At 38.0% G+C, this 26,160-nt stretch overlaps 1 long non-coding RNA gene across 1 annotated transcript; it reads left to right on the forward strand.

Annotated features, from left to right (window-relative positions):
* The first annotated feature begins 4,768 nt into the window (after positions 1-4,768).
* Positions 4,769-26,154, forward strand: LOC103106606 (uncharacterized). The gene is made up of 3 exons (XR_001627721.2): positions 4,769-4,927; positions 17,809-17,902; positions 25,992-26,154. It is a non-coding gene; the product is annotated as an uncharacterized LOC103106606 (long non-coding RNA).
* Positions 26,155-26,160: the final 6 nt, after the last annotated feature.

Below are 26,160 nucleotides of genomic sequence, written 5' to 3' on the forward strand. Positions count from 1 at the left end.
CTCTTAATATTTAGTGGATGCCAGTGTAGTAGCGGGATTGTCCATATGTGATCCTTTACTCCTTTCTACTATACTCATACAAACTCCACCATAACTGGCCCCATACAAATCCGAAAATGAAAGCACTCATCATGACATTGAGGTGACCTCCAGTTTTTAAAGACTTTGCCATTAAAGCATAAACTCTGTCAGATAATTCCAAGCTAGAAAAACCTTGAATTAGATCTGATGGAGAGACTGTTCCTACCCTAAGAGAACTAGCTGGGCTAAGGATGATTAGTTTATCACTAGTAATCTAGGAAGTAAGAAATGAATTCTTTGCTGATGGCAGTTCTTGAGAAAAAGAATAATACAAAATGATCCTTGATTTTGTATGGCCTCCTTATGCTTCTGCAATGATGGTGGCAAAATGGCAGACAGGGAGCAGAGTGTACTGAGCCATGCAGTTTTTAGATCATCTTTAAACATTAATTTAACTATTAGTACTCTAAATTTGAGATTTCTGTCCAATGCCAAATGATGTATCACTAAAGGGACTGAACCACATCAATATTAACATTCACTATAAATGAATCCAGAACAAAGAAGGTCCAGCTAATTGGAAGATTCTCCCTGGAGAGGCAAATAAAGGTTGGACAAATTGATTTTGTTGTGTTCCTAAAAGCAGAAAGTGTAATCCCCAGTCCTAAGCTCTGAGTTCATGGGGACAAAGTTCAATATTGATGGCTTCTAAATAATGATTCAAGGACTTGTGCTGTCTTCATCCAGAAGTATCCCTGGAAACATCAGAATTTAATTCCCTTAGGGAAAAGTTCAACTCTCTTGCAAGTATCAAGTGAATAAAATAAAGCATAAAATATAGATCAGATTTTATTAAAAGGCATGAAAAGAACAGAGGAGGAATATATATTTTGGTCTGGTTAGCAAGTGAATAACTATGGTACACCCTTTGGTGAGTGGCATTCACACACACACACACTCACACACACACACACACACACACACACACACACACTCCAAGTTGCAGGGACTTCCCAAAACTGGCAACACCTTTGAATCAAGAGCCTGACTTGCACGCTACTATCAGGGCCTGAGGGTCTTGCCCAGTTTCATTTATCCACTTCCTTCCCTCTGGAATTTGTGCTCTACTCCCATTAGCTTGGCTCCTTACTGCTACTACCTAATCATCATTGCCATCTTCTTTCCAAATAGTTCTTACCACCAGATCAGCTTGACTCCTACTATTCCCAGTTCAGTTTGGTAACTTCTTGTCTCTTGTTCAGAAACCTCTGCCACTCTGCACTACTGCTGGCTGCATTTCTCAGCACTACCATCCAGGAATCTCTTTTTCCTCATGGCTCTGTCTCCTCCAAAAGGCCCTACTCTCAACTTCTCAAGCTACTTGCTCTGGCAGCTAAGGCCACAAAGCTCTGTAGAGCAGGGACAGAAGCAGAACATGCTAGAAGGGAGCTAAACATATAGTAGTACATTGCATGTTGCAGAGTGGTATACAGTAACTATAAGTGCATTAATTAAGGAACTGAGCACCTGGATGATGGTGTAAAGGAAAATAGTAGTGAGTAACAGATGCTCAAGGCCAACTCTGACCACCTTTCAATTTATGAAGGTCTACCCATACCCGATGAGAAACAGGATACCAAAAAAGGAAGACTAATCTCTTGATTTGATACCAAAGTACCAGGTGTTCTGAGCCAGGAATTGGAAAACTCCATGTGCTTCCCCACCCACCCACCCACAACCCAATACCTCAGAACAAAGAATATTTACATTACTCCAGTGGATTGAGAGCCAGACCTAGAGACAGGAGGTCCTTGATTCAAATCTGGTCTCAGCTACTTCCTAGCTGTGTGACCCTGGGCAAGTCACTTGACCCCCATTGCCTAGCCTTTACCACTCTTTTGCCTTAGAACCAATACACAGTATTCATCCTAAGATGGAAGGTAAAGGTCTTAGAAAAAAAATTTAAACATTAACCCAGCGAGGTAACAACATAGCATGCCATCCACTTTCTAAACATATCTCCCCCCACCCTCTCCCTCCCTCTCTCTCTCTCTCTTGCTTGCTTGCCCTCCCTCTCCTCTTTCTCTCTGTTTTTCTCACAAACACAGATGCACGTACAAACACAAAATTATAGAAAATAATTGAATTCCCTCTAGAAAAAGGAAAGTGGTCTAGTTGAATATTCCCTGCTTGACAGGACAGAGAAGAATGAGGAGAGTGAGTTCCCTGTTAGCCACCAAGAAGCACCATTATTTTAACTCTAGGAGAGTCGTAAGGTTTCTGCTTAGGAATGGACATAACAATATCTGACTGTCCATAGAATCTGATTCAGCTAAATACCATTCAGGCTGGAGGAGGACCAGAAAGCTTAGTGGTCCTTTCTCTGAGAAAAATAAAATCAAGCTCTGCTTTTACTTACTTCTGTAATGAATGCAAATGGGAATGTATCCAATGTGAACTGAAGCTCTTGGTGGCTGATGCTTTTCTTAGTGGTGTACTGTCTCTGGTAAAGACTTTGAACTAGGTTCTGAGCTGGAAGTGGATGAGGATGTATTCAACTGAGGTGGGAAGGGGGCTAGGAATTCAAAGATAATATGCCTTTGGATAATTATGAAGACTTCTGAAGATGTAGGAGAGAAGAGACTAGCCCTGCTATCTGTCTGCTCTTTGGTTTCCAGGGAGTGGGGCTCAAAGTCAGGCTCCTTTTTGTCTTGTAGAGGGAAATTTCTCCCTCTCATTTACCTAACCTGAAAGGGGAAAAAACGAAACTTAGGTGAGGGCACCAGAAGAGATTTGGGGATCAAGGAGTGAAGGTAGCTGCACAAACCTGACATGAGTGGTGCTGGATCTGTTTTGCCTAGCTCAAGAGAGACCAACAGAAGTTCTCTGAGTTCCTAAGTTACCTCAGCTAATGAGATTCTTGCCCATTTGGAGAGTTATTTTTATTCTATGAGTGAAAAGGCTCCTGCTGAGATCTCAGTAGTAATGATCAGAAATCAACTGTGCTTCTGGGATTGGACTATGAAGCCATGTGGGGTTGCTTCATGGTCTGAGGAAGACCATGAGGGTTGGGACCATAGCTAGGATAGATGCATTAATGTCATTTGCTAGGCATCAAGGTGGGTACAATTGGTAAGAATGTTGGTCTTGGAAACAGGAATATTTTAGTCCAAACCCAACCTCAATCAATTACTAGCTGTGCGACTCTGGGCTAGTCACTTGTTTCACCTTTCTCAGCTGTAAAATGGGATAATAATAACATCTACATCACAAGGTTGTTGTGAGGATCAAATGAAATGACATGTATAGCATTTTGCAAACTATAGCATATTATTATCATTGTTACCAACTTAGATTTAGAGCTAGAAAGGACTTTCAAAGTTATCTAGTCCAATTCTCCCATTTTACAGATGAGGAATCTAAAAAAAAGGCTGAGAAAGGGTAAGTGATTTGTTTAGGTCCAAAGAACGTCAGTGGCTGAGTAAGAATTCAAACCTAGACCTACCAACTCCAAATCTACAATACTGAAACATACCACAATGACATGGGCAAGCCAAATCTCTGTGCCTCAGTTTCCATAAAATGAAACTAGCAAAGTTAACAATATCTCATAGGATTATTACAAAGAAATTACTTTCCAAGACTTAAGGTCTATCAAAATGTTAATATTTCTTATTAAGGCTTGACAGAATAAGAGATTCTTGAAGTTGTAAAAGATCCCACAGGCCATTTAGCCCCAGCAGGAACAGAACAAGCATCCTCTCACAACCTCTCCAACAAGTGGTCATTCAGCCTGCGTGAATACCTCCAATGAATCCATTACCTCTTGAGGCAACCCACACAGCTTCTGTAGAGCATTAATTGCTTCAGAAGCTTTTAGCTTCCTAATAATTTTTAAGGTTTTAGTTAATTAAAAAAAAGTTATCAATCTGACAAGAAACTAGACCTCATATTGCCCTCAGGGATGATTTTATTACAATTTTATAAAAATGAGTCCACCTTTCCTAGAGGTATCTAGGGAATATGGGCTTCCTCAAGTTTGGCCTAGAATCCCAAAACAAGTTTAAGTTTCCTTCAAGAAGAATGCCAGTGACATCCAATGGCCACCAAGGTTTAAACTGTCTCTTCAAAATTTCCCTTGAACCTACTTTTTTCCCTGCTGATTCTGAAAATCAGCTAATACCATAAGGTTACTCCAAGAATATCTAGCTCATATTTTTCTTTTCTTTTTTTTAAGCCCTTACCTTCTGTCTTAGAGTCAATACTAAGTATCATTTCCAAGGTAGAAGAGATAGACAATTAGGGTCAAATGACTTGTCCAAAGTCATACAGCTAGGAAATGTCTGAGGCCAGATTTGCACCCAGGACCTCCCATCTCCAGGCCTGGTTTTCTATCCACTTAGTCACATAGCCACTCCTAGACCATGTTTTCCCATGAGAGATATTACTGAATAATGAATGTTATACAAGTATTAGGTAGCTAAGTGGCATGGTCAATAGAGCACTGGGCCTCAGGTCAAGAAGGCCTGAATTAAGATCTTGCTTAAGACAGTGGGCAAGTTGCTTTACCTCTGTCTGCCTCAGTTTCCTCATCTATAAAAAAAAGATAATAACTCTTCCTTCTAAGGCTGGCATGAGGATAAAATTAGATGATATTTGTAAAGTATTTTGCCAATCTTTTAAGTGCTTTATAAATATTAGCTATCAGTATTATTATACTTTATACATTGCATTAAGAAGGAACATGGCAATTCATATTATTCATGTGAGAGATTGCAAATTGGCAGAGAACTCACAGAGTTATGATGTCAGAGCTGGAAGAGAACTTAGAAATCATTCTAGAAATCTCCTCAACCTATTCTCAAAGAAACCAGGAAGCAGAGAGGCTCTATGTGACTCACTTAAGGTAAAATATTAAATTATTTTCAGAACTGAGACCAGAACTCAGGTTTTTTGATTCCCCATGTTGGTTTCTTTCTATTGTGCCATTCAATATAGATATAAGAGAAAAATTATTTTGTTTTAATTGATTCTCTAAAAGGTTCTGTTTTTAACATGGCCCTAGGAAGTGGTTTCTGGGTGACAATTCAAAGTTAATAAGTTTTTAATTGAAAAGGGGGTCACATCAGAGATGTTAGGAAATTAGCTGCTGCTGTGAAGAATACCTGTGAGCAGGTTGTTCTTTTTCTTTTTTCTCTATTACTGGCAATGTTGTACCTTTCACCACAACAGAAATTGACCTGAGGATTTTTTTCTCTCCTTCCAAAGTGTACTACCCTGTATTCAAACCATTTTAATTGAATTTTATTCCCTTTAGAGCTTCAAGGTCAAGTTCAAATATTACCTTCTCAATGATACCTCTTCTGACTTCTGTTACTGGAAATAATCTTTCTGTCCTCTGAATTCCCATAGTTCCTCATTCCAGAATCACAGCATTTCAGAGATGGCAACAATCTCCGAGGTCATCCAGTTTAACCCACACCTGAATAGTGATTCCTATCTGATTTCTCCAAAGAGTTATAATCCAACCCTCTGCATGAAGACCTATTTGAAGCATCTCCTTCTAAGGCCAATCATTCCTCTTTTCTTCAGCAGCGATTGTTGGCAAGTTTTCACTTAACTTGAACTGAAATGTGGCTCCTTGTGGTTTCTTCCTGTTGGTCCTAGCTTTCTACCTTTAGTGACAGGGAAATCATTGTTTCCTAAGGCAATCGATTCCTTTTTGTAGAGCCCTAATTTTTAACAAGTCTCTTCTCATCTTGAACTGACATCTGACTCCCTGTATCTTCTCTCTATTGGTCCTAGTTCTGCCTTTGGGAATCAGACAGGGCAAGTTATGTCCCTTTTCCATATGACAACCCCTCCAAACTTTAAAACAGCAGTCATGTCCCCCTGAAGTCTTCTCTGTGCCTTCCAATTAGAGAGGCATTGCACATAGTAGGTGTTTACTAATATTTCACCGAGGGCACCTAGGTGGAGCAATGGATAGGGTGCCAGTCCTGGAGTCAGGAAGACCCGTCTTCTTGAGTTCAAATCTGACCCCAGATATTTACTAGCTATGTGACCTCGGGCAAGTCACTTAAGTTAGTTACTCCCTGTTTGCCTCAGTTTCCTCATCTGTAAAATGAACTGGAGAAGGAAATGGCAAACCATTCAAGTATCTGTGCCAAGAAAACCCCAAATGGAATCATGAAGAATTGGACATGACTGAAAATGACTAAACAGCAACAAATATTTCATTGAATTGGTATCCAGGGTGGGCTTTTTATTGTGTATCAGTATATTTGACTAATATGATCCAACTTAGCATTTAAGGTACTACATTTCTGCCTATTTGGAGTAAGGTTAAGCAATGGACCAAGCCTCTGCATTCATTATACTGAAACTGCAAGTTCAACTCTCATTTGGGGAGTCTCCTAAATAGAAGGAATATTTATATTATTAAGTATAGGTTCATGAAATACTTCTTGCTTGCATGTCAAAAAGTTAGGAATTTTAGTAGTCGCTTATAACACATAGTTTGCATGATAAAAGTTTAAACATTTTTTCCTTTGTAATTTTTGCAAGAAGTTGACTGCCTTTTGCCCCTGGCAAAGGTAAGAGTAGCTTCTTCCAATGTTATTTTCAGTATCATTTTAAGTAACTTAACTTGCAGGCTGACCATCCTGTAATAATATCTACCTCCCAAGGTGGAAGAACCAACTCAATGAGCAATGAATATGTAATCCTAGGCAAATTATGAAAAATTATTAATTAGAGGACTTCCTCACCTTGCCATCCCCTACACACACACACACACCAGATAATAATCACCTATATTCCAGGTTAGTGAGGGTCCCAAATATGAGTCAATGCCAAGCCACCCCAAATATCAATCATGAATTCACAAAATAATGTCCAATTGGTTCAGTCAATTAGCATTATCAAATCATCAAGGCAAAGTATAAAGTGAGACTTTTTAATGATGCAAGGGGTGGAGCTTTTATTTTAATAACAAGAACAGTCCCAGCCTCCTAAACTGCTCACATAAATGTTATTTTGGTATTTGGTGACTGGCAGAGGATTTGGAACTATATAGGTCTTGAGAAAACCCTGGAAGTTTTCATATTCCTTGTATCCTTTATCCATCTGAGATCCATTCACCAATGCAAATGGTCTTTTAATAAACCACACATGAATTGGTGCTCTGATGATTAGATGGCTGGATTTAGATTATCTATTAGTAATTAATTTTTTTAAATCCTTACTTTTTGTCTTAGAATTGAAACAAAGTATTCATCCCAAGGCAGAAGAATGGTAAAGTCTAGGCAACTGGTGTCAAGTGACTAGCCCATGGTCACACAATTAAGAAATGTCTGAGATATATATAAAGTCATTCAAAACATGTTTCCATAGTAGTGGTGTTACAAAGGAAAATATAGACTCCCAAAATTTTAAGAAGACAAAATAAAGTTTTTTTAAAATGTTTGCTTTAATCTGCATTTAGTCCATCACTTCCTTTGCTGAAGGTGGGTGGCATTTTTCATTATGGGTCCTTTAGAATTGTCTAAGATCATTGTCTGGATCAGAGTAGCTAAGTCTTTCACACTTGATCAGCATTACAATATTTCTATTATTATATTCAGTGTTCTGGTTCTAACGGTGTCACACTGTAACAGTTAATGTAAGTCCATCCAGGATTTTCTGAAACCATCCTGCCAGTTTTCCCAGAAATTTCTGTCAAATGGAGAGTTCTTACCCTCAAAGCTTGGATCTTTGGGTTTATCAAACATTAGATTACTCTGGCCATTTTTCAATTTATTACATTGGTACTTTAGACCTTTTTGTTCTTCTAAATGAATTTTATTATTTTTCTAGCTTTATAAAATAATGCTTGAATGGTTTGGTATGGTATTAAAAAGTAAATTAACAACAACAAAAAAAGAAATGTTTGAACTTGAACTCAGGACCTCTTGCTCCAGGTCTGACTCTCTTTCCATTGAGCCACCTAGCTAACCCACATAATTCATTTTTGCCCCCTATTAGACATGACTGTGGATCTTGCATCTTTAAAGTTACTGTTAAGAATTACATTATTAATTTATAGATATAATTTTCATTAGATATTTGATAGGAATTTCCTCAAAATATCAAATACTTTCTAGTTGTCAATAAATATCCTTTCCTTCTCTCTTTCAAGCAAAATTTTCAGAGGGATTTGGTTTCTATTTATCATCACCTAAAAAATCCCAAGTTCCTCAACGGAAGAGGCATAGGAGGATCTGCTGTGTTCCCCTAATTCTTTGTCAGGAGAGATTTTCCTTAATCGATTGGTAGGCAAACACAAGTGCTATTTAATAATAACTACTAACATTTCTTTTTTTAAAAAACCTTTACCTTCCATCTTAGAATCCATACCTGTATTGGTTCCAAGGCAGAAGAGTGGTAAGGGCTAGACAATGGGAGTTACGTGATTTATTTGCCCAGAGCCACACAGCTAGAAAGTGTCTGGGGTAATATTTGAACCCAGGACCTCTCATCTCTGGGCCTGGCTCTCAATCCACTGAGCCACCCAGCTGCACCCAATGACTATCATTTCTGTAGTACTTACTTTGTATTAGGCACTGTGCTAAGTGCTTTACAAATATTATTTCACTTTATCTTCACAACAACCTTGGAAGATAGGTCAGTAGAGAATGTTTTCTATAAAATATTAAACAAGCAAAAATTAGAAAGGACAGATTTATTTAATTAGAAAGAGTCTTCAGTAGTGGAAGGGGGCAGGGTGGGGGTGACTGTTTTGTCTTAGCCACAGACCTTCTATTGTTAGGCAAATCAGTTGACTGCAATATGCCTCCATTTCCCCATTTCTGCCTAGATAAATACAAGAATTGTTCTGCTGTAGGCTTTTAATAAATGTTCATCAAACTTAACTGAATTAACTGCTTTGATGTAATATGATATTTTATGTAGTAATAGATAAGAAACACTATGAACTTTCCAATTCAACTTGCACAAATCCAAGATGACATTAACAATTTTATTAGTTTTCCTGTAATTATCATCCTCCTTTGATGCTCCCTTAGGTTAATGGCCTATTAGTTTCACATACTCCAGAGCTAGTGAGGAAAACCCACAAGCAATAATCTAACAGGATCCATGAATCTTCAGAGTAAAGGTTATGCACAAGTAGTTTACTTATTCTTTGAAAAATTTCTCCTATGCTCCATAGTCATCCCTTAAAGTGAAACAGCTGGAATTCAGCACTTGGAAAACCAACTGTTCCATTAAGCAAATGAACAAAAGAAAGAAATCCTGCATTTCTAGAATATGTTTTTGGTCAGCTTCATAGAATGACAAAAAGACCTTTCAGTATCTATTTTATCCTCTTCTGGCTCTCCTCTTACATTATTATTCTGATTACCTTAATTTTTTAAACCCTTACCTTCCATCTTAGAATCAATATTTCAATACTGTGTATTGGCATAAGAGTGGTAAGGGCAGCCAATATAATAAAAATGACCATCCTACCCAAACTTATTTATCTATTTAGTGCCATACCCATTGAACTACCAAAATACTTCTTCACTGATTTAGAAAAAACCATAACAAAGTTCATTTGGAAGAACAAAAGATCAAGGATATCCAGGGAAATAATGAAAAAAAACACATATGATGGGGGCCTTGCAGTCCCTGACCTAAAACTATATTACAAAGCAGCAGTCATCAAAACAATTTGGTACTGGCTAAGAAACAGAAAGGAAGATCAGTGGAATAGACTGGGGGAAAGCGACCTCAGCAAGACAGTATACGATAAACCCAAAGATCCCAGCTTTTGGGACAAAAATCTACTATTCGATAAAAACTGCTGGGAAAATTGGAAGACAGTGTGGGAGAGACTAGGAATAGATCAACACCTCACACCCTACACCAAGATAAATTCAAAATGGGTGAGTGACTTAAACATAAAGAAGGAAACCATAAGTAAATTGGGTAAACACAGAATAGTATACATGTCAGACCTTTGGGAGGGGAAAGGCTTTAAAACCAAGCAAGATATAGAAAGAATCACAAAATGTAAAATAAATAATTTTGACTACATCAAACTAAAAAGCTTTTGTACAAACAAAACCAATGTAACTAAAATCAGAAGGGAAACAACAAATTGGGAAAAAATCTTCATAGAAACCTCTGACAAAGGTTTAATTACTCATATTTATAAAGAGCTAAATCAATTGTACAAAAAATCAAGCCATTCTCCAATTGATAAATGGGCAAGGGAAATGGATAGGCAGTTCTCAGATAAAGAAATCAAAACTATTAACAAGCACATGAAGAAGTGTTCTACATCTCTTATAATCAGAGAGATGCAAATCAAAACAACTCTGAGGTATCACCTCACACCTAGCAGATTGGCTAACATAACAGCAAAGGAAAGTAATGAATGCTGGAGGGGATGTGGCAAAATAGGGACATTAATTCATTGCTGGTGGAGCTGTGAACTGATCCAACCATTCTGGAGGGCAATTTGGAACTATGCCCAAAGGGTGCTAAAAGAATATCTACCCTTTGACCCAGCCATAGCACTGCTGGGTCTGTACCCCCAAAGAGATAATGGACAAAAAGACTTGTACAAAAATATTCATAGCTGCGCTCTTTGTGGTGGCCCAAAACTGGAAAATGAGGGGATGCCCATCAATTGGGGAATGGCTGAACAAACTGTGGTATATGTTGGTGATGGAATACTATTGTGCTAAAAGGAATAATAAAGTGGAGAAGTTCCATGGAGACTGGAACAACCTCCAGGAAGTGATGCAGAGCGAGAGGAGCAGAACCAGGAGAACATTGTACACAGAGACAAACACACTGTGGTATCATCGAACGTAATGGACTTCTCCATTAGTGGCGGTGTAATGTCCCTGAACAACTTGCAGGGATCCAGGAGAAAAAAACACCATTCATAAGCAAAGGATAAACTATGGGAGTGGAAACACCGAGAAAAAGCAACTGCCTGAATACAGAGGTTGAGGGGACATGACAGAGGATAGACTCTAAATGAACACTCTAATGCAAATACTATCAACAAAGCAATGGGTTCAAATCAAGAAAACATCTAATGCCCAGTGGACTTACGCGTCGGCTATGGGGGATGGGGGGGGGAGGAAAAGAAAATGATCTATGTCTTTAACGAATAATGCTTGGAAATGATCAAATAAAATATTAAAAAAAAAAAAAGAGTGGTAAGGGCTAGGCAATGGGGGTCAAGTGACTTGTCCAGGGCCACATAGCTAGGAAGTATATGAGGTCAAATTTGAACTCAGGGCCTCCTGTCTCTGGGCCTATCTCTCAATCCACTGAGCTACCTAGCTGCCACCTATTTCAATTATATTTAAGAGACACTAATTTCACCTAAGCTTCCCAAGTTCATGGTAAGAAAAGCACATTCCATATTGCCCAATGTTAAATCAGTGAGATTTCGTGAAGTTGCTCCTGTTTCAATGCACTCTACTGATCTTTTTAGGGTCTGATCATAATTTCTTTTTTTTCTCTGACTCTATGTCTCTGGCTGGTTGTCTCTGTGCCTATGTGATTCTTTCTGTTCCTGTTTGCCTTTTTCTTTATCTCTGTCTCCTCCCAAACTACTCCCAACACCCTCCCTCTCTCTCTCTCTCTCTCCCTCTCTCCCTTCTTCTTCTTCTCTCTCTCTCTCTCTCTCTCTCTCTCTCTCTCTCTCTCTCTCTCTCTCTCTCTCTCTCTCTCTCTCTCTCTCTCTCTTCCCCCCTCTCTCCGTCCCTCTCTCCCTCCCCCTCCCTCTTTCTCTCTCTCTCTCTCTCTCTGAGACAGACAGAGACAGATAGGAGAGGAGAGAGAGAGACAGGGAATATATCAGAAGGACTCAGTCCAGGTCGTAATGATTACAAATCTAGTTCTTTTTTTATTCATGACACTTATTATTGTCATCATCATTGCTGCCATTGTCGTAACTTTTGTTGCTCTTGTTAAACTTGAATCCCCTCACTACACTAGACCCTTTCTACCAGCCCATACTGGTTGCCCTGTCTGATCTCAGATTTCCTCCCTCATATGCCTAGCCCAGATCCTGGCATGTAACAGGCACTCAGTACATGTTTGTTGAGTTGAATATCTAAAGTGAAATTTATGTTTTTGCAAGCAGCAGCTTCAGAGCCAACAAGTCCAGGACACGTGGTTCTTGGCTAATTAAAAGAGGGTTTCGATAACCTCTCATCCTTTCTCTACATGATATTTGGAGACTCTCTCCAGTCTTTCACTGGCTAAAGGGAAATAAATAATTTTAGAATGAACTGGGCTGCCTCTTTCAAGAAGCAGACAGGTAGTCCTAAAAGTCCCAAGGGATTTGATAGAATGACTTTCTTCAAAGTAATTGGTTACAAATTAAAGATGTATTTAGAACCATGTACAAATTAGTTGGTATGGTACATTACTGTAATTAATCACAGTGACTAGCCTGGCATATGATAAGCCCAGAACAGAGGAAATAAGAAAATGATAGGGTTTTACACAGTCTGAGCAATAGATGCCCCTATTTCCAAATTCCTCATGCCATGTGTGGCCATAACTAAGGAGGAAGATGGAGCTAGAAATAGAAAGTACACTATTATCTCTAATAGCTTCAGTGACTCCTTTTTAAAATTTGCTTCCATTTTCTAAAACCACAGGTGTGATTTCCATTTAATATTCTAGCAGCTGTAGAGAACTAAAAAGTAATCGTGTATTCTATCGTTGTGTTATAGTCCTATAACATTGTTGTCATATCCTGATAGCAAACTCCTTGAGGGCAAGACTGCTGTGATATTATCTACAGTGTCAAACTGTTACATGGTAGATATTTGACTAATGGATTTCTCTCTATAAAGAGTAAAGTGATTCCCAGAAGTTCAGACAAATTTATCAGAGGAGAAAACAAATTTGTGAGATGCTGAGAAATCATGAGACATCTCTCTAGGTCTGCAATTCCTCTTGGTCCTTTGTCCTTGGGAGATACTTCAGATGGGGCAATTTTACGGTTCCAAAGGGGAGAGAACTACTGTAATTGGGCTAAGTCTCCCTCCCAGCCAACATGTGGAAGCTGGACTCCTGGGTTGTTGGTAGCCATAACCTGAGCCTGTATCTTCAATAAGCTGCTGGCTACAGAACAGCTGAGATCAGAATATGGGCTTGGGTGACTGTGTGCTCAGTTTCAATCTTTGATGTCTGTTGTATGCATCCCAGGGGAAAATCATCAGGCTCTGCTATAAACTGAAGTTTCATGTTCAGCAAACTAAAGGACTAGGCAGGAAGATGTTGTATCACATGTAAGCATCATCTTCTATAACACCTTCTGAGCCTTCCTCCATTTTATCAAGTGAGGGGTGCTATATCAGGCTAGGAAACAGACTAAGCCAATGCACACACTAGTTTGACCTCATTTAAAAGGTCATTTAACTACTTCCATTAAATTTTCTACACTGACCAAATTCCAGTTATAGAGAAGAGTTGAGAGCTATAGCTGTTCTCTGCCGAAAATGTGAGATTTTCAGTCACCCAGGAGGTTTGGAGCTCTGTGAAGATACCATGGCAGATAGGAGATGAGAAATAAAGGATAAATACTACTTTGGTAAGAGGCTTTTTTGAGACATTGAATATTTTCTATCACAATCTCATAGAGCTACTAGCATGCACATTGGATTTTTTTAGTTTTCTTTTTTAATAGATTTCATTCTAAACTTAGTAGCCATGAGCAAAGATAAGAATCAAATAGTGATCATTAAATAGACTCCAAATCATTTTCATTTTTTTACTATTCATTTTTTAAAGGACCAAAAATATCTGTTTTATTTCCATGTTCTGCTTTGATATGTTCTTATTGGGAATTTTTTATTGTTGATATATTCTTATTGGGGATTTTTTATTGTTATCATTTGTATTATTGGTATTTTCCACATTGTTATATACTATCAGCATAATTGACCACATCAATAACAAAACTAACAGAAATCATATAATTATATCAATGAATATAGAGAACTGAAATATATAAGTCCCTTCAGGGCAAGGTATATATATTTTTTAGGCTTTGGATCTCCCACAATGCCTTGTACCTAGCAAATGTTTGCTAATTGAACAAATGAATGAATGATTGAATGAATGAATGAATGAATGAATGACCATCAGGCTCAAATTATGATTGTTAAAGGGGTTTTTAATGTTTAATTGTTATATACTTTTTAATGGATTTTTAGAAAAAAGATATACTTCCTTATCTTCTGAATTTTGCATGGAGCAGGAGAGGGAAAGACCTTTTTTCCATTTAGAAAGGGAGAAGGGTCTGGAGAAGAAGCCAGATCTAAGTCCAATACTTTAATCAGTCACAAGAATAGCCCCCTCCCCCATCAGCTTCAGCCCTTTCTCTTGCCATAAAAAACCCATTGAAGATACCTTAGCCAGTCTCTACTTAATAGACAGTATTCTAAACCACTAATTTTCTGGGCTCTTAGAAAGTTCTGGGGCAGGAAATGTGTGTATATGAGAGCAGTCTAGAATGAACAGCAGACACTGTCTTAGGGCTATGATTAATCAGAGGGATCATCTATAGTAACTGGCTATTTAGTTCCCTTTTTTAATCCTTATCCTTGAAAAACTTCATTGGTGCATGCAATTTAATGTCAAAGGATGGAAACATTACCAGTCAGTGGCATACATATAAATGACAGGCAATGGCAGTGAAGGAGTGGCACAATGAAGCAAGATCTCAAGCAGATAAAAGAAGAGGAGGGGAGAGAGTTGTGAAATCTTAGCATAGGAGAGGTCTTGGGGCTCATCGAGTCCAATTGTTCGCAGTGCAAGCAGATTGGGGTATTAAAGGAAGATTAACAAGCTACCTTGGGAATAAAACTACTGGACTTTAATGAACTGCCAAGTCACCAGTCAATACTCTGGACAGGTAATTATCAAATTAGCAGTTTTCTGAACAGGCACCAAGACTCACTCGCACTAGATGAGCAGCTGGTGCCCAGGGTGTAGTTTTCACCCTACTGTTAGCTTGGGAGCTATCTCGCTGCTGATTTTAAAGACCATGGATGAAAATAATACCTGCTAACTTTGCAAAAGAACATTTTAATTGTAGGCACAAGTTCATAGATGTTCCAGATAAAACTTTCATTTCCTAAAACCAGATATTTTTTATTCTTCCTTCTCTACTACCGAAACAAATAACAGATCCTATTCTCTATGGTTTTAAGTTTCATTATTTGTATGGCTTTTGCTCTCTATTGTGTGTGATGTCTGTCTCTCTGCTTCTGCCTTTGTCACTTTCTGTTTCTCTGTCTCTCTCTGTCTCTTTCTCTCACACATACATACATGTGAAACACAAATACTCATAGAATATAGTTTAGCTATTCTATTTTCTTCTGAAAATTTAGTGGCAATGTAGGACAGCTTTATGGGGTCTAGAAACTTGAATGACTATCCCCTAGTGTTTGTTTCTATATATTGAGCCAAAATTTTCCTCTCTGCAGATTCAGCCAATTGTTCTCAATCTTCTGTAACTCTAGAACCGAAGGAAAACAAGCCTATTCCCTCTTCTTTCTGATAGTCTTTTAAATACAAAGGTGGAGGACCATGAGAGTGGGATATTACATATAGTGTCGAACTTTTTCAGTTTGTTCTCTACTTTTGATCATTTTTTCTTTTCTTAAATTGTTTATTATTAAATATTTTTCTCTGAGAGGGTAAAGAGACAGATGATATAGAAAGGCTTCAAACTATTTTTAAAATAAAGAAGTTCATGGGGGGAATACTTAAAGATAATTGTCATGACTTAAATCATCTCACCTACAGGCTACAGATATTTATCTCTAGTTCCTGCTCTTACATGGTTTTTCAATCAACTCTTCATCTGGCTCCCTTTGGAGAAAAATATTTACTAAGTACCTAAACTTATTGGCACATGTTAAGCCCCCAAGCTATGTACTGGGCTCTAAAGATATACAAAGATAAATAAGATAGGGTTTTTTCCTCCAGTATTCTTAATTCTAATAAAGCTTTAACCTCTAGGAAAAAAAGTCAAAAGTTGCATTATTGGACATTCCTTCTTGTCTTGACCCTTCATACGCCTTTCTCCACTGGGCTACCCAGTAATTCCAAGTTTAATCATAAGAAAGGAGAGGGGAGTCTAGCAATGCTCAAAGACATTTGGAGCTTAGTGGTATCTAAAGACTAGAGAAGCAAATGGAAACACAAACCCTTCAGCCTGGCATTCAATGCCCTCCAAAACTGATCTACTTTACTCTTCCAGTCTTATTTTATAGTACTCCTCTACACACATACTTTCCATTCCTGCCAAACTAATCTTTTTGAAATCCATCTCCTAGCTCTGCATTGTTCATGTCATTCCCCAGGCTTACAATATGTTTCTTCTTTACCTCCATCTCTCAGAATCCTCAAGGTTCAGCCCAAATACCATTGCCTCCATGAAGCCTTCCCAGATCCCCTTTTCCAAATTTGTTAGTACTATCTCCCCTCTCAATTGTCTTTATTTACAGCAAACAAGGTATTACACCCCTCAAAGAAGGTAAGATCCTTAAGGATAGATTTGTTTCGTTTTTGTCCTTAAATCCCTGGAGACTTCACAGAGTTTTACACATAAACTGTTTTTGTTATTAAGTTGTTTTTGAGTCATGTCTGACTCCTCATGACTCCATTTAGGGTTTTCTTGGCAAAGATACTGGAGTGGTTTGCCATTTCCTTCTCCAGTTCAATTGACAGATGAGGAAACTGAGGCAAACAAGATTAAGCGACTTGCCGAGGGTCACACAGCTAGTGTCACTATTAAATGTTGAGTTGCCTGGGTTCTCTTGAGACTCTGATTGTTTTTAATGAAGAATCATTTTGTGGTCTGTAGGTCCCTGTGGATAGTGTTGTCCTCTTCTCCACCATCTATTCAGCAAGCCTGTGGCACAGAATTATGTAAGAGATCTACAGAGCTATAACAGAATATCTGGGAAACAGATCTGCAAGGCTGATTTTTTAAAAAATACATTGCTAAATTTGGGAGAATGATTCAGAAGACACCCCCACCCAGCCACATGCATGCTGCTGGGTCTAATTTTCTCTATCACATTTAAGTGTTCTTCTTGGCTATTTTTACTAGAACAAGTGGAGGGCTCTGCCTTGATCCCCAATGTGGTAAAGTGATTTTTTCCCTTTTTTTCGAAGTGTAATAAGGATTTGCACCAACACAAAAAATATAGGAAGACATCAAAGCAGGATGTGGTTCACAGCTCTTCAAATGAACATGGAATTGGAGAATTGTAAAGCTCATGAATGACAATGTATTCTTTCTGTAGAGAAGCTTAGGATGGTGACAATTCTGACAGTTACTGAGCATTAGTGGATAAAAACTCAACCTGCACAGAGGATTTTTCTACCATACTTTTGGTTTTGCCCACTTGTTTGGAGAATACATATCACATTCATACCACCTCAGTTCTTAACTAAATGTACGGGAAGATAAAAATCGTGGGCAAATCATTTGTATTTTGGGGGCCTCCGCTTCCTCATCTATAAAGTGAGAATATCAGACTTAGACTAGAAACAAAGGGTATATATGGATATAGGAAACTGCTGGTCATGAAGAGTAGGCCTACAAATAATTTGGGAAAAATTAATTTTAGCAAAGAGGAGGAACATCCTTGTTTTATTATGGGATAACATTAGCATACAGTCACATTCAAGAAGCTCCAATGTGTTTTATTAACATATTCTCCATCTTTGAATTTTTCTCTTCAGGGAAAGATGTCCTAAAAGTGACTTCAGACTTTATAACTAATGTACGACACCTACCAGCTCTCCATTTGTCTAACAAGATTTACCAGAACTTAAGGTCGATCCCAGGGATGATGTAGCATGTTATTATGCCATTAGAAATATAGATTAGGGAAGAAATTAAATGAATCCTCTGTAGTATAATATACTAAAGGGAAAAAACACAGCTTTGGGGGGGGGTCGCATTAAGTTTGGATGGCATTTAGAACATCTGCAAGAAGAAAAATAAAGAAGCATTTAGAAAGAAGGTAAAACAATGGTGGCCCCCTTGCCCTTTTCCTCTGTGGTGGTAACAGGGCTGGCATTTAATTGAAGTGCAGTGAGACATAAAATACAAAGGGTATAACAGTGACAAAAAGGGAAAGAGGCTAAGAGGTGGGGCAGGGAGGTGAGAAAGGCAGAACTGAAGCTACGGATTCTGAAACATAAGTTTAAAAAAAAAGAATGGAGACCAATTAATGGGATAATTATATAAAAGAGAACACCCTGTATATATAGCTAAGAAAAAATTATAAGATTTTCTTTCCAGATAGGTATAGGAAAAGGAGAAAATTGTATCTCTAAAAAAGATAGTAAGATAAAGAATAGTAGCTTCTATTTGAGCATTACTTTGTAGTAGCAAAGTACATATGTGGAGAATGTCTGTTGGAAGATGGTGTTTTTTTTTTAACCCTTACCTTCTGTCTTAGAATCTATACAAGGTATCAGTTCCAAGACAAAAAGAGCTAAGGACTAGGCAATGGGGATTAAATGACTTGCCCGGACCACCCAGTTAGGTAGTTTCTGAGGCCAGATTTGAACTTAGGACCTCCCGTCTCCAGACCTGACTCTAGTCACCTAGTTGCCCCTTAGAAGAAAATGTTTCAATGGGGACTGACTATTCTAGATGATATATATATATAGTTATAGTTATAGTTATAGTTATAGTTATAGTTATAGTTATAGTTATAGTTATAGTTATAGTTATAGTTATAGTTATAGTTAGTTTGGAAGCCACCATGGTCAGAACCCTACTGACCTGGAATCACAAGAAAATATAAAGAATTGATTCAGAGCTTGAAGGAGAAAAGAAATGGGGGTACTAATAATGATTGGAGGGTAAAGTATGCAAAAGGGAATAATATATAGTAGCTACAAAGGCAGGATGAAGCTAGTTTCTGAAGTGTTTCAGATGTGAAAGAGAAGACTTTATGCTTTAACCTAAAGCAATAGGGAGCCATTAGAGTTTACTGAGTAGAAGAGTGAACTGGAAAAGATAAGGACGAGAGGCAGGAAGATGAATTGGAAGACTATGGTAATAGTTCCAGTGATAGGTGATGAGGGCCTGTAGAAAGATGATATCCACGTGAGTGATGAGAAAGGGGTTTTATGTGATAGATTTTGTTAAGGTGGAAATGACAGGATTTGGCAATGTATTGGGTATTTTGGAAGAGGGAGAAGAAGTTGAAGATAATTCCAAGGTTATAAATTTGGGATTGTGGAAAAATGGCAACGTCCTTGATAGAAATATGTAAGTTAATAAAAAAAAGGGGGGGGGTGGGAGGAAAGGAACAAAATTTTGGACATGTTGAGTTTAAGATGTTTGGCACATCTAGTCTGAAATATCTAAAAAACAGTTGGTGATAGAGATTTAGAGGTATTGGATGATATACTGGACAGGACACTGGGTTTGGAGTCAGAGAAAATTAGGCTTTAAACTGGTCTCAAATACTTAGTAGCTGCATGATATTTAACCTCTTTCAACCTCATTTTCTTTGTCTATAAAATGGAGATAATAAAAGCACCAACTTTATAGAGTTTTTCAGAATCAGACGAGATAGTATATGGATAGTGTAAGGGGTAAAATTAGGAGTTATTGACTGACTATATTGTACTAGTGGTCACCAGGGATTAATTCAATCCAAATAAAATACTCAAGTCAGTTTGGGATTTCTATGGTGGTTTAATTACAATAGAGGGAAGAAATTAAGAAGAGAGAAAATTAAATTGGACTGCTCTGGAAAGCCAGATAGGAGTTCAGAGGCCTAGGCCAAGGGGCTTTCTCAATCTAGTTTGATTTCCAGCCACAAGGCCTCCTCCAAGATGAGGGGCCTCCTAGAAGGAAAGTGTTTTAGGAGGTAAAGGAAAAAAGAATCAGCCTAAACCACTCACCAAGCACGCAAAGAACTTCTCCCAGTCACTTCACCAGAAAACCATAAAACGCCAAAAACACAACAAGAACTGCAAGCACGCCAAATGCTGCCCAGCACTCCCCATGCTGCTGACAGAGACCAACATCTCTGTGAGCAAGAGCTACATCTCCATGAGAGAGGCCAGAGAGAGGAAGTGACGCAAAATATATAAACTGTTCTTTACATCACTTCCTGCATTTCACATGTACCAATGGTAGCTTAAGCTTGATTTAGGACAGCCCAGGAGGTCTGTCAGTTGTTTCTTATTTGTCACTTGCTAGCACATGTTGGTCATAGGCCATCCTCTTCACAGTTAATCCTTAAGTGGGGTGTATACATTCCTGGTTGCTAGAATTTCTAAGACTAAGCAAAATGGAGAAAATCTAAAATTTACAATAGTGGTTCACAAATCTTAAAGAGCCAAAGTAAACATTAGCTGTTATTATTGAATTATGATGCTCATAAATTGAATTTGGATCCTCCAGATGATCTTTAGGGGGCAGCCCCTCCACTCCATTCTCATTTCAGTGTCCCAGGATTTCTGTCTCATTTCCTTAGGCTCCAGATTCATTCCCTTTTTTAACTGGCCCATTTCTTCTTGCTTCACTTTCATTTCTCTTTCTCACATTTCCTCTGCCTCTCTTAATTGGTTTTTGAAGTCTTTTTTTGAGTTCTTCCAGAATCTATGTCCAATCCATATTTTTCTTGTGGACTTCGCATATGTTTCCTTTGATTTCACAGTCCCCTTCTGTGTCTGTACCTTGCTCTTTGTCTCCATAAAAATTCTTTAGAGTTAGGTGTTTTTTTCTGTTCTGTTTTTCCTATCTAATTATAGGTAGCCTTGAGGGATGATGTAATGTTCTGAGGGCTGTGAGCTCTAAAAGCCCTCTCCTCCCTGCTGATTCAATTGACCCTTGAGATGCTGATAGCTTACAGACTTGTCTCAGGCTTAAGTGTAAGCTTTTAATATCACTCTGATCTTGATCAGGTCAGGGGCTATGTACTTGATCCAATCAGGCATACTCTTGATTGCCCTGTCTTAGAGCTCTCAGTGTGAACTTTAGGCAAAAAGATCAGCACTTAGTACTTGGGTCTTAGTACTTAGTACTTATCAAACACACCAAAGTGTGAATTAAGTCCTTATCTCTAGCCCAGACTAGAATTCCATAGACTGAGGAAGGGGGGGTTCAGACTTTTCCACAGCTTTGAAATTTCAAAGTGTATAGGTTGGCTTGAACCACTATTTGCCCAGGTAGGATTTCAGGATCTGGATATAGGACTTCAGGATCAGGACTTGGGCATAGGTTCCCAAACATTGGTCAGTGAATGTGGTGTGTGGCTTGCTTTTCCCTTCTTTCTAGATTCTTGCTGGCTCTACTCTACTCTCACTCCCATGCCCCTGATGTTTTGTCTACCTTTTGTGTTTTTATTTTTTTGAAAGTTGTTTCACTCTGCATGTTGGTTCTTTAACTTCTGTATTCATTTTGTGGAGATATTTTAATCTTGGTCAGAGAGATTTCTCATGGTGGCACAGAGCTGCTCTAAATTACTTGCCATCTTGGCACCACCCCCAGAAATGAGCTCTGACTATTGCTTTTCAACTGCCAAAAACATTTCCATATCACTTCCCTCCCAGCCTTATTCCCAACTGAGGGAGCCTTTCCCTTCTCTTTGCCCTCCTTTTGGCTTTAGACCATACCTTCTAATATAGTTACCTTATATCATAAGAATGCAGCCTCCTAGAAAATCAAAATACAGGGAAAGATCTCCCATCTAGAAATTTCTTTCTGGACCCAGGCTTAATATTTGTCACAGCTAAAATCCCATCTTCTGCAGATCAACTTTCCCAGTCCTTTTAATGCTTGTACTTTCCTTCTACGGATTATCTCCAATTTATCTATCCTGTCTATATCCATCTTGTTTGGACATAGTTGCTTTTGCATATCGTCTCCAACTTTAGATTGTAAATCCCTTGAAAGCACCTTTTTTTAATATCTCTATCACAGTACAATGATTGGCATATATTAGGTGCTTAATAAATGTTTATTGACTCACAGGCTCTCCTCTCTCTATTCCTCATCTTAGCCATGCCTGCTACATGATTTTATAATAAAATCATTTGACTTATCTTGGTTTGAAATATCTAACAAATAGTTGGTGTTAAGGGATGTAGAGGTATTTGGGTGATGTACTGGACAGGACACACAGAAAATATGTTAGAGTGAGGATGGCTGGATAGCTCAGTGGATTGAGCCAGGCCTAGAGAAGGGAGGTCCTGGGTTTGAATCTGACCTCAGACACTTCCTAGTTATGTGATCATGGGCAAAACACTTAACCTTCATTGCCTAGCCCTTAACACTCTTCTGCCTTGGAACCAATACATAATATTGATTCTAAGGCAAATGGTAAGGGGAAAGAAAGAAAGAAAGAGAGAGAGAGAGAGAGAGAGAGAGAGAGAGAGAGAAGAGAGAGAGAGAGAAGAGAGAGAGAGAGAGAGAGAGAAGAGAGAGAGAGAGAGAGGGAGGAAGGAAGGGAAAAGGAAGGAAGAAAGGAAGGAAGAAAGGAAGGAAGGAAGGAAGGAAGGAAGGAAGGAAGGAAGGAAGGAAGGAAGGAAGGAAGGAAGGAAGGAAGGAAGGAAGAAAGGAAGGAAGGAAGGAAGGAAGGAAGGAAGGAAGGAAGGAAGGAAGGAAGGAAGGAAGGAAGGAAGGAAGGAAGGAAAAAGAAACAAACAGAAACGAAGAAAGAAACAAAGGAATGAACAAAGGAAAAAAAGAAACAAAGAAAATGAATTAGACAATACAGGATTGGACTTTTTTTCTTTGCAAAATGGAAAAATAAGGCAAAGACAGAGAAATGTAAGGCCACTTAACAAAAAGTTCATTGAAATGGATAATTATGAAAGTGCACATTTTTGTTACAGAGAAAATGAAAGAAGCATTGATTGCCTAAGAAAACATGAGAAATTAAAAGACTAGAGTTCCCCTTAAGGATTTGGAGGAGTAACAGGGAAGGAAGAAACAGAAGAAAACCCCATTCTCTAGTCTAAATGGACTACTTAGTCACATTTCCCCACTTTTATTCCTTTGTCATAATTACACTGTTTTTCCCCTCTCTCTAGACAGTCCCTCCTTCCATCTTTGTCCATCGGAATATTGCCTAATCCTTTAAGGCCAAGCTCAAATTTCACCTCCTCCATGAAGAATTTCTATGGTCATCTTGGGGCAGAAATGAGCCCTCCTCTCTTTTGACTCTTCATACTTTATTTCTTTCATACCACACTTAATAGATACAGCCTTGAATGAGTGTGAATATATGTGTGCATACTCATACATACATGCATACACATTTATGTTCATATATATACATAGATACATTTTATAATGTGTGTGTATATTCTGCTGACTGGATTGTAAACCCCTAATGAGATGGAGCATGTAATATATTCTTTTATATTTCCCATAGTATCTAGCAGCGTAATTACACATAGTAGGTACATGATCAACATTTGTCAAATAAAGTTTTGAATTGGGTACTTTCACTTACAAGTTACAGCAAAGTTTGATTTCTTGGTTTTTAATAAGAAGTTGAGCTAATTTATGCAACTATCAAGATACCATCTTTTCTGCTACTTTTAGATCTTGTCGGGGGCCTGACTGATCATGGAGTCCTGGATCTTTAACAGGAAATTAATTTCAAACCATTTTAAATGAGGCAAACACTATTTAGAATGTCATTACAAAACCATTAACTAAACGTGTAAAATTGGCAGCATTATTTTAAAAGCTCACATATTAAGTACTAATAGAAATGTTATGTTAGTTTAATTAGCAAGTTATAGTCTCCATCTATTCCACACACCCACATAGCTAATCCAAAATACTGTAAAAATCTCAGAATAGCAGAAACACTGAGACTGAAGGAACATCCAAGGCCATCCAATCCAGCCAAAGCCTGAACTACAACTATCCCAGTCTACACTATCCCTGAGGACCAGTGGTCATCTAGTCTTCATTTAAACACCTCAATGAGGAGAACCCACTACCTCCTTAAACCAAACCTTAAATCAAAAAGAACCCTTCACTACCTAGTGACCAGCCTTCCCCTAATGAATCTTTCTGCACTGAGATACAATGGTTCTTAGACAACAGATATATGGACCTCCCCTATATCTGTGCACAAAATCTTTTTCAGTTTGAAGAGAACCTGACAGAGCTTGGGTTTCACTGGTATAGCTTTTGAAAATGTAGGGTCAACTCCATGTTGTAATGAGCCACTGGAGGAGGATTCTATTGATGACTGGAAAAAAATAACCATGAGGAAAGCATTACTTGAAATCTATTTATGGCAAAAGAGAACTTATCAAAAGTCAAGAAGGGGTCCAAGTCAGTGAGCCAATCTGGGCACTTGATATGGGTGACAAAAATTTTGATGTAGGAGCCATTTTGAAAGACTAGATAGTCTAATGTCTAGTTGGTGGAACTATAAATTAGCCCCACCATTCTAGAAAATAATTTGGATATAAGGAAAATCAGTAAACTGTACATGTTTTTTTTTTGATTCAACTATACTACTTTGAGAATGTGCCCAAAAGAAGTAAAAAAAATCTATAAATAAAAATATTCACAGCAGTATTTTCTGAGAGGAAGGAAGGAAGGAAGGAAGGAAGGAAGGAAGGAAGGAAGGAAGGAAGGAAGGAAGGAAGAAGAAGGGAAGGAAGGAAGGAAGGAAGGAAGGAAGGAAGGAAAGGAAGGAAGGAAGGAAAGGAAGGAAGGAAAGGAAGGAGGGAGGGAGGGAGGGAGGTAGAAAGAGAGAGAGAGAGGGAGGGAGGGAGGGAGGAAGGGAGGGGAAAAAACCCATTAATAGCCTGAACAGAATGTGGTGTTATATATAAAGGTAATTGGGAAAATATGGCACTAAAAATTGCTGACTATGAAGAATTCTTAATGCAGAGAGAAATAAGCAGACCCAAGGGAATAATGCACAAAGTAACTACAATCACATAAAGGAAAAGAAGCTGAAAGACATTAGAACTCTGAGCAATGTAGTGACAAATCGGGACCTCAGGGTGACTTATGGTGAAATATAGCTTTCTTCTCCTTTTTGCAGAGAGATGGTTGGCTATACAGCATGAAGCATACATTGTCAGATATAACCAATGAGTTGTTTTGTTTTACTCAACTATGCTCTATCATTACAAGAATAATTGGTATAGAGGTAAATTCTTGAGAAAGGAAATGTCAAATTTTTAAAAAGGCATCAATAAAGCAGGATTTTTTAGGTCAAGATAATCACTGCTGGGAATTATTTACACTTTTTAGGAGAGTAAACTGAGATTTGAAAATAAAATTTACAAAAAAGGATCATATCCTTTGATCAAATTATTCCCCACTATGAGTTCTGTACACCAAGAATATTAGTAACATTAAAGCAAAGATACTTCTCTATGCAGAAATATTCTTACCAACAACTATTTATTATAGAAAAAAATCACTGTAAACTAACTGTGTGTCCATATATTGGAAGCTGGCTGAACAAATTATGGTATATTAATGCAATGGAATATACTTTAGCATAAAGAGAAACAATATGATATATTCAAATAAATGAGAAGCTTATATAAGCAAGACAGTAGAATGCAGGACAACCTACAGAGACCATATTAAACAGCAATGAAACATGCTAAAGATAGAGAACAAGAGTGGTACTGCTGTAGTCTATTAGTTTAGCAATTAGTAAATAGCAAATAGCAAATATATAGCTACCTGGCTATTGTTTCAGGGGCATGTTGGAGCGGCTCTAGTGAGCCAATTGTTAAATGTTCTGTGTGAATATTTACACCTCAGAAAAGGGTAAATGCTACAAATCAGGACCTGATTTACTGTTTTGATTGTCAAGACTTTAAAAAGTGAATGTAGAAAGTGTTAATTATGCATGTTGAACTTAAAAATTCATGTCATACTTTTTTTTTTTTTGCAGATCTGATTCTTAAACATTTACCAACACATCCTGATTGTATTCTATGGCATCTGATGGACAGAAGTCATAGGATATCCATCTCCAAAGAACTGAAACTAAGAATTTTGCAAAAGGCAACAGAAAGTTAATGGCAGATGTGAATAGGCAACAGTGGATTATAAACATAGAA

The sequence above is a fragment of the Monodelphis domestica genome, chromosome 2, assembly GCF_027887165.1.
Source record: "Monodelphis domestica isolate mMonDom1 chromosome 2, mMonDom1.pri, whole genome shotgun sequence".
NCBI lineage: Eukaryota > Metazoa > Chordata > Mammalia > Didelphimorphia > Didelphidae > Monodelphis > Monodelphis domestica.